Consider the following 15,818-nt stretch of genomic DNA (forward strand, 5'->3'; position numbering starts at 1 on the left):
GTTAAAAGAAAAATTTTTAATTAAAAAAAAAATAATAATTCGAATGGAACGCCAGTGTTCTGTTCACTGGGCCATTGCGACTGTTAAGGCTGGTATGCAGCTCTCAAGAAATCGGTCAAGAAAAATTTGCCATTATTTCGTGTGTGTGTTCAAGGAATTTTGACATTTTTGATACTTCACAGCCTGTTGCCTCATTCTTTTCTCAAGAAATAATGGAACGGGCATATATTTCTGTTGCAAACCTGGGTTGCCTTGTGCTCTTTTTTCACAAAAAACTTTAGAAAACCGTAGTAAAAAGCGTAGCAAATTTCTTAAGAACAGCGTACTGCCTGAAGGAAATTTGACTTAAGAAAATTTCTTAGCCATTTCTTGTGCGTCATTTTGTATGGAATTTTAGCTTTTCTTGAGAACTGCATACAAGCCTTTACAGCTATAAAACTGAAATTTATTGAAAAAAAAATCATATCATCGTTAAAAAGTTAAGTAATGTTTTTTATTTACTTAACTTTAATTTTCATTAAATGCTGGCAATGAATCATTAACCGACTCTGATAGGGAATTTTTTCAAATCGTTACTGAGGAACACCTTAAGTAATCATTAAAGACTCTGAGTGCGGCTGTTAGCTGTAGATATATGGTTTAATTAGAAAAATGTTTAAATGAAAAATTACAAAGAAAAAAGGCGAAACACATTCTCCCTATTCAAGTGTACATACCAAAATGCTTATAATGAATCGATTAAGCCATACCTGTCTATATTATATAAATAATTATAATTATAATTATAAAAAATATTGTAAGCAATTATAAGAACAATATATGTTAAGCAGCTGAATCTCAAACAAACAACAAGTACATACATTTTGGCATACTATCAAGCATCACATGTTGCATGTGACCGCACAGAATTGTACGCTGGCATTGCTTCTACCACAGTGTCAACATATGAAGTGTAATAAAATTAATGGCTTGTATGTTGATCATTTATCTACATAACATATACTGTATTCAGACACTTCAGCGACACATTTTTGCTCCTACAATTGCGTGCGACACTGTATTTCCAGCTATTAGTGTTTACTTGGCGGCATCGATGTCGGCGGAGCTTAATGCTCTTATGTGATTTGATTCGATTTGTTTGTTTTGTTGTGTTTGGCAAGTAGCGTGCTTCTGTCCAACACATTTGCTCCATAGTGCATTGGGTCGATCGAGTGCAGGCAAGTGTCGAGAATTTAAGAATGATGAAATGGCATTACCGCTCGCCTGTGTGTCACCATAAAGCCAGTAGAGATAAGACTAAGTTCGATGCTTAGACAGCACCCCAGTAGTTAGCATAAGTACATGTGCCCTCTTTGCCTTATTAAGTCTTTGTCAAAAAGTAGATCTTTGTAAAAAACTCACTCAAATTCTAGCGCCGTATCTGTATCTGCCCTTTGCTTACATCATACTAAGGGAACATTGCCTTAAAGAAGTGTGTATCAGATGGAAACGTACAAGAAAGCATATGTGGCTTGATTGGAACATAAGGAGATCGAGATAAATTCCCACTCTCAATAGAGGTGAAATGGCATTTAGTATTGGGCTACTCACAGGATATATGCAAATAGGAGTTCCGGGTGTATGTTGTAAACTTTAAAAGCTAAAATAAATCTTTAGAGCATTTGAAACCACAACCACCTATTTTTGAACACTACGAAAGTGCATAATATGACTTTGATGGTACTTTGCGAACCCTCTTAATATATTTTTTAAGTGTTCAAAGTTTACGACATACAATAATACGACACTTACGACACCGTTCTGAATACCCCAATTAAGTTTAGGGCAATGTATTTGTCACAGAGCGTTAGTAGGCAAATTACGACATAACGAAGGCAGTATATTTTAAAACTTAATTGTCGCATTTTCGCCACCATTGCCGCCAAGCAAACAAACTGCTGATTTGTACACCTACACAGTGAATTGATGCCTGGATTCAAACAAAATGGGACCCTTTGTGATCTTGATTTGAAGTAGCGCTGCTGCGTTAGTTATATGGCCAAGCCTGTTTGTTAAGGTCTGATTTTGTCCGCCATTCATACAAACAGCTCCCCTATGTGTACACAACTTAGCATGAAAACGACATAGTAACTAGCGCGATGTATTAGTTTTGAAACAATATTTTTTTTTGGTTAACGGCGATTTGTTAGGAGCCAATAACGGTAAGACCATGGTAGTCTTACCTACAAATTGTTGCACTTGAATGGAAAATTTATTACTCGCGGCACTCTAAGCGAAGAACAAATTTTTAAAACAATCGCTTCGCCGCAGTTAAGGCAGATATATGTATTCGCTCCAACCTTTGTGCTTCCACACTTTGCGGCCGGCATAACTTTGTTTGTTCGCTTATGACGATGGCACTTTGTGGCATTATTCAAACTATTTTTCGCATATTTATTACAATATTGTTACACATTTTGTTTTGCGTATTGAATTTACATACATACATATGTATATGTGTCGGTAGTTTAACGCCAGCCACAGCAGCGAAATATGCCACATTGAACTTGTAGGCTGCGCAACAATGATTTTTTGCTGCACCAGCAGGTAAGTTTGAACTCACCAGTTTGGCAAGCCATCGTTGCCTTTAACATTTTCGCCACACACTTTTAACGCTTTTCTATTGAATTCCCAGTTTGTGGTTTTACATAGCTGCGACTGCTGGTGTGGTTTTCATAGAAATCGCAGTGCATAAATTTCAGCAAATCAATAAGCGACAGCAACAAATACCGCCAAATGCATTACCTTCTCAGAAGTGCTACGATAGTAAGGCAAGGTGCATTGCTGGTACTGTGGCTACCACCATGATTTGGGTTAGTGGAAATAAAAGACTTAAGTCGCGAACTTGGGAACAGAATTGTTAAAGCAAGCTCTCTCTAAAAGAAGACAGGTGAAAAGTTAAATATATTTTAGGCATTTTAAAAGTAAAAAAATAATATATATATATTATTTTCCATATTTGGAAATGATTTAATAGTTCACATTCCCAATGTAAAGAGTGAACTGCTAAGTTAGGTTTGAGATTTCTACGTATACCAAACTTATAAATACATACATATATTTTTAATTGGCGTAGTCAATCTAATCAGCGTGCCAGCTAGGTACTTAATCCTGTGTTCATGCCGAACCGAATAAGACATTTCATGTTCTGCGAACGAAAATATCGAGCCTTAACTGCCAAAAAGATCTATGCGCCGTTTTTCCTAAAATTTTATTTTTGATGCAGAAACGTTCCTGCATCAAAAATAAAATGTTGAAAAATATGTCGCTTACGTCTTTTTGGCGGCTAGGGATCGATATATACTCATCGATATAAACTACATATACTTACTTACAAAAAAACACTTCAGAGTTACTATGTTTGCACTTTTGTTTCCATACGATACAGCCCCACGTTAACTGCAGGGAAAATATACAATACTTTTTTTTACTACAAAGTTCTTCTGTGAACTCATAACTTTTTGCCGTTTCAGCTGATTAACTACATTGTTGTCATCTTCTCTTTGAATTACTTTTCTCATCTTGGGTGCTATTAAATTGCTTGATTGTTCTCTATGACATTGGATTAGGAATGTATAAAAACATAAACATACATACATACATACATATATAAGCTCCACGCAAAATTGTAATAAAATCAGCCTTGAGTGCGGATTTATCAGCTGCAATAACAATCAACGTGCTTACACTATCTTGAGGGTGGCATAAAATCAGCATATGTGAACCGCCAGAAGCTTATGTTCAAACTGTTATTACCCTGTTGATTTTAACAAGCTTGTAGCTCTAAGAGCAGTTAAGCTTACAGTGAGTCATAGATGCATAAGGACAAAATGAATTAGAACAAGTAAGGAGGTTTTTTATTACAATTCTCGTCAGACCAGGCACCAAACTAAACTAGAAAATTGAAATTGAGAAATGTAGAGAGAGGATTTACATCGGCTACTGTACTTAAAAAGGAAAATTCAGTAGAAACTGGCATTAGAAACCGAAATTTGTGCTATGAATGTACATAGCTGTAATAAGGTCAATACTTGCCTACTGCTCTTTAGTATGGTTTGTGCAAAAGGCGGCTCTGAAATCCGGTTTTTCAGAAGCACTGAAAAATATTATTAATATAATTTCCATTGATTTACCTGTACCTAAATGAAGTCGCAATTTTCTCAAAATTGAATCAGAGAGTCGATCCTTGAAAAACGATTAATTTCAGGCAAACGCCGGTCATGGAATATATTCCAATAGAAATAGATCTACGGATAATATGGATACAAACCCAGAATTTGACTTTAATTTATATGAACTGCGATGTAGGACAGGTTAGGTTAAGCTGATTTCCCCAGGAAAGAGACACATTTTGACAATTGGGAGATTGTCCTTGGTGATACAAAATGTCTCCATCTTAGCCTCGAAAAGGCTGTAGGGTCTAATACAAAGTATTGGAACGCCGTCTTTTTTTGACGGCTTATACAAAAGTGATCTGTTCAGATTCATAGTCTTACCGCGAGAATAAAAATCGCAAGATTGCCTGTCAGAACTCTCACCACTAGCGAGAGCAAGCGTTAGGAGTTCCGTTGAGCGCCTTCGGTTTACCCCAGGCCGGAAGGGTCTGACAATTGCGCACGCCCAAGTGCTATCCCAGCGCTTGTTGAGCTTACACGAGCCCCAATCGGTCAAGAGTGTACCGCAGGAAGGCAGAGGCGTCCATAGTCCATATCTGGTAATAACGCTGCAAGGATGCCTTTCCTTGCCAGGTCATCAGCCATATAGTTTACCGCGATGTCACTGTACTCCAACGCGACTGATATGAATCCTGCTCTTGGTTACCTGACTATCCAAGTATATGTTAATCTCACTAACATACATTACACTCTTTAGCAGTGAGTCCACCGCTTACGTAGTTTTGATGGAGAGCCTGACTATCCGAGTGTATGCTAACCTCACTAACATACATCACACTCTTTAGCAGTGCATCCACCGCTTCCTTAATGGAAACTATATCCGCCTTAAAGACATTTCAGAAGTCCCTAGCCTGAACGTAGTTTTGATGGAGAGACATCTCCACCAACTTTGTCCTTCTTCCAGTCACCCTGCTTCGTCGAGTCCTTTTGGGCTGCTTGAAGAAAAATAGGTCGAGAAGAAGCTGCTGGAAGCCGTTTCGGGGACGAAGTAATCTGTACATTTAGGGACGAAGTACAGGCCTTCCAGAACTGTAGAGCATCCAGCTTTCGATACGGTTAACCACCTGGTTTCCCTGAGCCTAATAGTTGTGACAATTCTGCCTGCAATATCCATAGCCGCAATTTTCAACATGACGATGAGCGCCAGTAAGCTTTCTATAGTGAGTAAAACAAGATAGGTTTAGCTATGGTTTCATAGAGCCAATGAATTTTTGGCGAGGTACTCCACCGCAATACCTCCCCTACAGCAGTGCAAGGCCACTGATGCCTTTCTTCCCCTTTCCTAAAAGTTAGACTTCCATGAAATCTTCCTATCCAGTATAAAACTTAAGTCCTTGATCTTGTATGGAAGCTTCAGACCGACACCCTCGACCAGTTCCGTCTTCCTGGGATTTACTGCCAGGCCGCAATTGGCCGCCCACCTAGTTACCTGGTTCAGGTAACCTTGAATAAGATCAAAAAGGGTATCTAGAAAACGTCCTTTAACCAATAGTTCCACATCATCTGCATAAGCAACCACCCGACAGCCCTGTTTTTCCAGTATCTCTAGAAGATCGTTTACAACCAATGAATTCAGACCAGTAACCATTTAGTCCTTCTTACTGAAGTCAATGGACACATTGCACAAAATGCATATAACGTAGGAAAGTGTGCAGATAAAACTCTGTACAGTTTATATATATAGATTTCTGTATTTTAAGACAAAGAAGCTGCTATTCACAACATTAGCTCGGATGCAGTAAACTCATCTCCAGAAAATTGGGTTCTGCAACACCCTGAAAGCATTTGTTAGCAAAATTCCCCGAGACAGGATCATAAATTAAGAGCTGGGGGACTCTCTGTCAAAAGCTATGCAATAAGGGGAACTACCCAAGGGTGGGTTCTGTCACATCTACGATGGAATATTGCTGTTGACAGCTTGTTAAAAGAAATTTGATCGGCTAAGACGTGGCAATATTTGCAAGTTTTCCACGCAATTCGCTGCAAAATTGAGAAAGAGAAATTTTATTGCTGCGTGTGAACAGCCTGAAGAACTTTCTGTTACTTTCCGGAAATCAGTTTCAGAAATTAAAGTTGCAAAATGTGACTGAAACTGAAAGAGCGCAAATCAGATCAACTCACCGAGACCCTGCAGGTCCATTGTGATACCACTGTGAACAAGTATTAAAATAGATCATTTTGGATACAATATTGGAAAAAACCTTTAATAAATTAATTTTGTGAAGCTTTAGATAATTAATTAATCTTCCAATTTTAAGTAACGCTACTTAAAACCAAGAGAAATAACAAACCAACGGCAATGCGGCTCAGGTTACATTTTAGTATCGGGAAGAATTGCTAGAAATTCAGTTATTGTATGAACAGCCAGAAATTTTTCTGGTAATTCGCTTTTCGAAAAAAAAATATTTTTGAAAGGCTACTCTTGCAATTGCTTTCGTAAATTTCTCAAGATGACAGCTATTTTGAAATATATTCCATTGCAAAGTCTGACACGCTGTATGGGAAGAATCGGCGGCAGGGTGGAAGCCTACGCCAGTGACATCGTCACTACATCTACGAAAAAAAATATAGTAACCCTAACTAATCTTATACAAGGACTACTAAAAAATCACTCACACTCTACAAATATAAATATCATTGCCCACAAGAGGTGCAACTCAATCGTAAGCAGATTCTGCCGAAGGAATAAAACCAACCAACCAACTTTATTATTGAAGCATTTATTAACTAATAACTTATCTGACTCTTTTATAGTATTGTATGAAGTACTCTAAAACCAAAACAAGCATTACCGAAATAATTATTTTCTCCTAATAGTGCCTTAATCATGCACAAAGTTCCACCTGGTCGCACTCGCTGCTTTTAATAATTTCGAGTTTGAGTATTTGCATGGAACCAAGTAAAATGCTATCTTAAACTTTGTATCGCACTAGAAAACCCCAGTTAATACATTTGTAACAAGTTCGCAACTTAAGTCTTTCGTAACACCAATAGCCGGCAACTACTTGCAAGCCATTTTCAATAACGACAAACGAACTGCTTCCATTAGCTCTGACAGATAGCGTAAATAGCAAAAACAATAAAAAGTTTACTATGCCATTTCGTTGACTAAGCATGCAGCACGACAAATTGTTAACTCATAATTGCTTATTAAAGCGACAATAATGGCGACAAGCAGCCGGACTCATTGCTCAGAAGTTGCACATCTGATTGGCACCGGAGTAGGGTTGTATAGAAGAAAAGGACAACTAGCGATTTTATGTTTTAATACCTTTTAAAAAGAATTTTTATTGTTTGGTGCTTAGTTAGAAAAACTAAGTAAATAATAGTAATCTGGTTAAAATGTAATTAATAGGCTGATACGACAAATTTTGTTTGCAAAAAGAATGAATGCCATTCAATGAAGATTTTATGCAACTACATATGCACATAGCAACGACTTAAGACTTGAATACATACATAAACCACGGGCATGAAATCGCAGCAACAGATTATTTTTAACGTCGTAGCATTCAAATTTCAAGGTGGATTAAATATTGACACAACATGAACTTCACATCAAGTGCATCTCTGCCTGTGACTCTTAACTCATTCAATGCTAATCAGCTAAAAGCGGCACTTGCTTGACGGAACCCAGCGTTGGAAGCGCATTTTTCTGATCAATTTAAACAAAATGCTTCTATAGTTGTATACTAGCCTGCATGCGAATTAATAGTTTTACATATTAACTTTAAACGCATAAAGACAGACAAAGGCAAAGAGTGCTTAGTTAATAAATACCAATCGTGCAAACATTATTTAATTTCATGCTAAATTAGTTGTTTAAATGTATACTAAGTATTACATCTTTACAATAGCATTCACCTTTCAACTTTAAGTGATCACCCTGGGACTTCAAACCCCTTTGATAAGTGACAGCTGACTGCGTGTATGAGTTTTACGAGTACTTAGTCAAATTAACTACCAAGTTATTCCTCCTTCATTGTCAGCGAAACGACAACAACTATTAGCGAAGATAAACCTCTAGTGAGTTCTTGTTTTGAGATATAATTTGGACACTGGCTCTGTAAGTTGTGGACATGCATAGTAGGTATGCATTATATTCGGGTGCATCACTCTCTACACAATAAACCATAGTTACTTATATTTTATTTTATTGTTATTATATTTTAAGACTTCTGCCAAACTATTTGAAAATACCTCAAAAAACTCATTTTTTCAATTTCGTTGATAAAACGGCGAACAATTTTTATGCATACCTTGTAAACTTAACCCTATTAGGACCATAACCCTATAGATTATGTTAAAAAACCTCATGATTTGAATTGGAATTGCGATTCATCAAAGGCTTATATATTAAATTCTGCTATCAAATATTATAATTTTGATAGATAAATTTTTCTAACCAAAATATATTTTCTGATAATTTTTTTGGTAAAAAATATTTAAAACAATATGTGTTCTCCTCAAATGATATTTTTCGAAAGGAATACTTTTCCCCCAAAAAATTTTTATCCTTGTCATTATTATTATTATTATTTTTTTCCAAAATGAACAACTTTTGCCGCTAATATAGCTTACTTTTTCTCTAAAAATTTTTTATCTCAAATGCTTGATAATTTTTTTATAATTTGGGTAAACATGTATATTTCCTAACTATTTTTTTTCAATTATGTATTGTAAAAAACTCCAATAAAAAACTACACACTTTACAAACAGAAAATATATGTAAAACTTCTAAAAACATACATAATTTTCATTTAAGTGCAGTAACTGTGTGGGAAATATGCTTCCATGGGCTTAAAAGGGTTAAATGAAACTTTTTTTTTTATCATATGGGATGAATTTTGTGAAAAAAATATGTTTGAAGAACAATTTTATTTATAAAATTCTACATTTTTGTAGATATTTCCAACAGGGTCTAGCTCACGTTATATAATCTTAATATTTTTTCGAAATATCTTGGCAAGAATTTTAAGATATAAAGTAGAGATGATTTTTGTAATTTTTTAGCTAAAAATGAATCTTAACTTTGCTTAATATTACTTTTCAGCTTTGAAACCCACTTTCCCATTTATTCTACAATTAAAAAGAAGATACAGAATAATCAAAAATCTTAAATTCAAAATTGCGTATATTTTTTATTTTATTTTTCTTTTGGTTAATTGTGGAATGAGTTGCAAATTCGTTTTTTGTTTTTGTTTTTATAGCCCATCAAAGGTTAAGTTTATGTGTGGCAAAAGTTACGTTGATTTTTGATGTTTTTTTTTGCTGACGCCTCGCAGTTTTTGGATACAAGGTTTGTTCGATTTTTTTAATTAATGGGAAAAAACAAAAAAAACTATTAAAAATCAACGAAAGTTCTTACCAACTTGAAACTTGCACTTTTTTCACCTAAATATATGTATATAGAAAGTCGTTTAAAAAGTATATATAAAGAACTATAATTCGAGAGATTTATCGAAATTAAAAGGCTCTTAAGACCGGAAATTGGTTTAACAAGGTTCAATGTGATCATGTTACACCACTTTTCCGCAGTATTAGAATGAAGAAATCGAAACATAGATTTTTTCGCTCCACCTTAATGACTGTCCTAGGAAGACCCAAAAATCTAATCTAGTGGGACCGCCCTTGCGATCTGCAGGAATTGTTCACTAGTTTTGACGTATGAATGCTTTTCACTTCTTCTTACAGGAGCGTGGCTTTGGAAACTAGTTCAACTCACATTTGGGGCGGGATCCATATCGCGCTGCCACAGACGATGATACTTTTGAGTTTATATCAGCCTTCGTTGACTCAAAGTTAGTCTTGGTTTCGGGCAAAAATTTTTAGGAAATTCCACGTCTCTTGGTTAACGCACCCTAAAACTTTGACTCACTTTTGCTACTGGGCTCCATCAAACATACCAATATTACTATTTTTTGCTAAACTGGACTTCAACTAGTAGTGCTCTCTTTAACTCTACCTTCCGTAGTAAATATTGTAGTGTTCCTAACTGATTTATTTAATTTATTAAATCTCCTCTTGAGTATTCTGCTTTCAGTCCCAGAGGGTGGTTTGATTTTTCGTATCTTTTCTTCTGCTAAAGCTAGCCGTCACAAACTGGGCAGTGTCTTCTCTACCGTAGCTACACTGAGGGAAATAATGCATAGTAAAAATGAATACTTTATATTTGGTTATCGTTTAAAAATGTTCGTATTTAAAAATAATATTTTCATACAAAATTTATTACGCACGTATTTGACTGTTCACAGCTGAGTATGTATATGTAAGTGCACATACGCACCCCAAGCATGCAGAGCACCGCTCTGAGAGCGGCAACAACACACACATCCATACATAGTACAAATCGCGTGCTGTGGTGTTGATGGATATTCAACATTTGAAAGCAAATTTATATGACTGGGTGTAGCTGAGTGCGCAAAGATGCTTGCCACAAGTTGTTGATATCCGGAGATGGTCGGGTTCGAATTCCACTGGAGGCAACATGCAAATTAAATTTTTTTTTTTAGTTTTTGTCTTGATTATTCACTTCGCGGATGCTTTTTCAGTATGAACGAGGTCATTTTAATATGCGCGCAATTGAATTGAATATTTACCAATATACAGTACTTTCGTTGACGTTTATAGTAAGATCAATTACGTTTCTATTTGATTTTAATATTTTTTTCCCTCAGTGTAGGGAAAAGGGCTCGCGCGGTCGCACCTTCGAAGAACAAATTTGCATAGCCTTTGAACAGGTCTAGTAACTATTGTCACCGTATATCAATGATTCATGTGCACTTTTTTCATATCCATATCTTTAGCAGCTTATCCTGTTGATTTTTGTATTAATTCCTTATTTGTTTGTGCACCATCAACACCTTAAGCTACTCACTACTTTACAATTCAATGACGAATTGCTGATGCGTGCCTAGAATACGCAACTGAAACTTGCTATAATATGCTACTTATAGGTAACATTCAGCTTGAATTTAAACAACGGATAAGCAAAGGTAACATGCTTTAAGCCACCACTGCTCCTTCTTCTACTGCGATTAAAGCGGAAGAAATCTACCAACGCGGCCAATGAGTACGATTGCCTTCGGAATCTATGTGTCCATCATCATTATCATCAAACTGTAACATTGCAACGTTGCAAGTACGAGTACGTAACATAGACTGCCCGGCTACCAAGTTTTCTGACTGGTTGACAGGATTACGTTGCTACTGTTTACTGTTCAATCTAATCCGTTGCTTTGTAATTGCCATTGGTGTGCAATTTTTATCGGCGTTCAGCTTAAACTCTTCTTGCAAACACAATTTTGCTGCTGTTTTGCTAATTTCATGCTGTCAGCGTACATGGTGCTCATAGCAAACTAATGCTGCTCCTTACATATAACTTGTTTATTTACTTATATACCTATATTTACTTAAGAAGTTTCGAGTTTTTGTTTGCTGTTAAATGAAGACTGCAGGAAGTAAGAAGCTTTCTTCGCTAACTCGACCAAACAGACCTTCGCTGATATTGCAATTGGAGTCCTGCCATCAACGGAGATGGACCTAAACTGCAGAAAAAAGGAACAGTCCAGCGCCTTCGTCTTGGTCTGCAGGCTGTATCGGAGATAAATTACAACTACAACATTTGAACATAGCCCCCATACCTTAAGGTAAGACGTATTCTACGTCAAAATGTAAGATATTTATCGCAAATTTTCACCATTAGATCTGTCCAAAGCATTTAACTTCTGAAGTGTTTTAATGGCAATACCGCCATAGCAAACGTTTGGGGTCTTTGACAAGATAATTACATAAGGGAGCCGATCGCGCTATAAAGTTTCAATCATTTTTGAAAAGCCTTATGAACGTCTCATGAAGGCTAGTGAGTTCAGTTTACCACGCTGTAACCACTTTTTTCACCTTCTTCTTCTCAGCGAATATACTACGTCAAAATAACCACAAGTTCTTAGGTTTATGGAGGCCTGATATTTTCGTTTCAAGAAGCCATCCAAATTTTACCAGTTCACCATCCAAAGATTCAGATCTTTTGGCACATGTACCAAGTCCTAGCCGATAAACTAATTATAAAATAGACCATACATACTATGATTATGAAGTTAGGTTAATGTTGCAGACCCCACGAGCGAATAACTTAGACTTAATTAGATTGTCCAATGTGTTACCACATTCTCTGAACAGCAACTATGGGTTTCTGTGTTTAATTAAGAGAAGTGCTGGATGCTCCAAACAAAAGACCACAGTCGGCTGATGTCCACCCCGGAGAGCATTTCGCGAGTGTTGTTGAAATGCGCACCGAGGTGTTTAAACCTTAGCCAGCTGCGGCAGTAAGGCTCCGTGACGATATTAATTCACTCCGCGTGGGTTCCTAAAGGACAACGTCCGGTCCCTTGACTGCCTGTGGTAAGTAACGTGCCAGAAGGACCTTGCAACTTTGCATGTCGTAGTTTCCTACCGGCGCTCTCTGAGCTGACTGTGAGCCCATCTGAACAGAAGGAGGCCGCAGGTTTCCAAAGGAAATCCTATGCCCTTCCTGTCGAGGTGATGGTTTCTTGGGTGCCTTGCCTTGCCAATTCAACATCCGTGCAACTTAGAGTGATATCACAGTATCCTAGGACCCAAATAAGCTGGATTTCGAAATATTCCGAAGCTATTAAGAGAGACGTCAGGCATTCGCCGACCATATTCGATTGCACCATTAGCGACCTTAGCGCCCTCAGGGTAAATGTTTTCCCTCTTAGTCGGCAGAAAATTGGTGCGCTACGAATCAGATGCCTCTTTTTTAGCGACTAGCTTTGCCAGAAAGACGATATAGAGATCAGGCTGTCTGAACATAAGATTTGTTGAGAGTTCCTGACATTAGACACATACTCCAACATCCCCATCCAGCTTCGATCCATCCGTGAAGATGTATAGAGGACCTCTACTCCAGCGACTGTCATTTTCCCTTTCTCCCATTCGCCTTTTACAGGAATATGTATGGAGAAGGATTAGTTAAGGTAAGATAAAGAACTGTCTTCTGCGAAAACAAATGGAGACTTAGTACCTGCATTCTGCATTAGCGATCGAGAGGACAGAGTGCAGTCCAATGGCTTGTTCACATGAAGGCTGCTCTTTGTGCTAGCCCGCATATTATTCGGTCAGCTGGCGTCACATCCTCCTATTTGGCCCATATTAATTGATTTGGCGTAGATCTCGTTATGTCACTCAAAATTTAAACCTGATTACCCAGAAAATCCTTCTATGCCACAGATTTGCCCATGACATACCCATGACCCATGAATTACGATCATTCGGAGATTTAAGGGGAGTTTCCTATGCATATTGCATTGCAAAGAAGTAGCTGCTTTGCCATTCAGCAGAATAATCTGAGTAAAAACAATAGTTCCTTCGTCCTTATTCTGGATTTAGAAATGAGTACATGCTAGCTCTAGGAAAGCGCGTTATCTAAATCCACTAGCGTTCCTTCTAATTTTTTTTTAATACGATTTACATTAATTATTCTTCAAGTCGAACCCATGGAAGTGAGCAATTGTGTGAGTATAATTCAGCTACAGCTTATGGTATACCCAATTGTTTCGCTGCTCGCTACCCTTTGTGAAATAAATTATTTTTTCCTATCCTTTTATACAACTAATTTTTTAGTGCTTGAATTTCCAGCTTCTTTTGACATTCGCTCTTGTACATGCATACATCCATCCATATGAAACGTGTGTAGTATCAGTGGTGATGGCATGCCACGCACGCCATGTTTCAAGTGCCTCAGCAATTACTTTGTAATTTAAGTTATTGATTACCAAGCACTGGCAGCAACCAGAAGGGTATTACCAGTAGCACTTGTTTGTCACAGGGCAGCAGCAGCCTCCAAGCTTCCGTAGTCACGCAACGGCCTTTTTTGCCTTTTTGCTACCAGTCCGCACTGTTACTGCGGCTGTCTGCAACGCCACACTAGCTGTCGTCACTCAGCGCTAATCTGCTACTTTTTGCACTCAACATGCATTACCTATCTTATTCCGATCCATTCGCTTGCCTATCCTAGCAACTTTTCTATATTTGTGGGTATGCTTTCGGGCAGCGCAGACAAGTTCTTCCAGCGGCGCTTTTGGCACCAATCTTCGCTACCTATACGCCTGCGTTGACCATCAGAGCTGTCTGTCCATTGAGCTGTTGGCTGTCTAATCTTAATCCAGAGTAAAACTCACTGTTTTTTGATTACACTGTTCGTTTTTTTTGTCCGTTTGCATGTTTTTCCTTAATTTCGATGTAATTTTCCAAACCAATTTTGTTGCTGCTACTGTTCAATGCTATAGTGGTGCATTTTTTCTTTGTTTCACCATTTTGCGTCCCGCCACTCATTCGATCGCTGCTGGTTGCCACCGTTCGTTTTTGGTTCACTTCAAATTTGGCTTTGGCTCTGGCGTTTATGGGCAATGCCTATTGCAATGCTGAAGTTGAGTGATTGATTTCAGAAAATTGCAGACATTGATTTCTTTTTTTTTTTGGATTTTTTATGCTGGGCTTAGGCTATGTAGTGCTGTCATGTGGTGATTTGTGCTATAAATATTTAACATTTGAAATTGTATTTTAATTTAGTTTAAGTGGAAAATTGCAATTGTCACTTGAATAATAAAATACAATTTTTATTTACTTATAATAAATCTTGTCTAGCAGCACTCCATGGTAATATGACGATGCTTGAAAATGGACTAAATATTGATAGATTTTTTACATATCTATATTGTTACATAAGTATCACAGCTAAGTTCCACTAACAGATTGCGTACATTAGCCTAGGGCTTTTTCGAGTTTCTTTTGATTTGAAAATTGGGTAAGGCTACAATTTTGCTGAGCATAAATGTAAATCGCTTAGAAACGTATTTTCTGAAGCAAACGAAGTCATATCACAATAAACGTTTGTTTCCAAAAGCGGCGTTTTTTAGTGTTCTAGCACAGTTTCTCATTGTACTTAGAGCCTTAGAATGAAAGGATTATAAGGTCAGAGTAAAACAGTCAAAAGGGGAAAGATATTTATCCTATGCCATTACTCCCCTTACCACACTTTTGACGTGGAATACGTCTTACCTTACGATATGGAGGCTATGCTGAAATGTTAGAGTTGTAATTTTCGGAGCTACACGAAAACGCTTATTGCACGAGAACTAATGAAGCTATTTCAAAGAAGAGTATAGCGTTTCAAAGATAAAATTCCAACCCTATCGACAGATTCATTTTTGTAAGTAACCGATTCGGTTTCTGTCGTAAAAAGAACGGTAAACATTGGCTTATTTTGGGGTCAATTTTGAACCTTTAAAGTGTTCTAGCAACTTATGGTTGGCAGATATAACTTTCATTTTTGGGGTATAGATTCTATTGAACAGTACGTAAATTGATAAAGAAAATGATAAAGGCAAAGGTCAAAATAAAAACAAAAACAAAGTTGTGTAAAGATAAAGGCAAAAATGAAGACCAAGGTAAATTTAAACAATTTACTTATATAAGGGCAAAGGTGAAGGGCAATATGTGTATGAAGAATATGATAAACATAGAAATAAAAACAAAGATAAATATAAATATAAATATAAATATAAATATAAATATAAATATAAA

This window comes from Rhagoletis pomonella, unplaced genomic scaffold (assembly GCF_013731165.1).
Source record: "Rhagoletis pomonella isolate Grant_MI unplaced genomic scaffold, Rhpom_1.0 Rhpom_scaffold_00005, whole genome shotgun sequence".
NCBI classification, from domain to species: Eukaryota; Metazoa; Arthropoda; class Insecta; order Diptera; family Tephritidae; genus Rhagoletis; species Rhagoletis pomonella.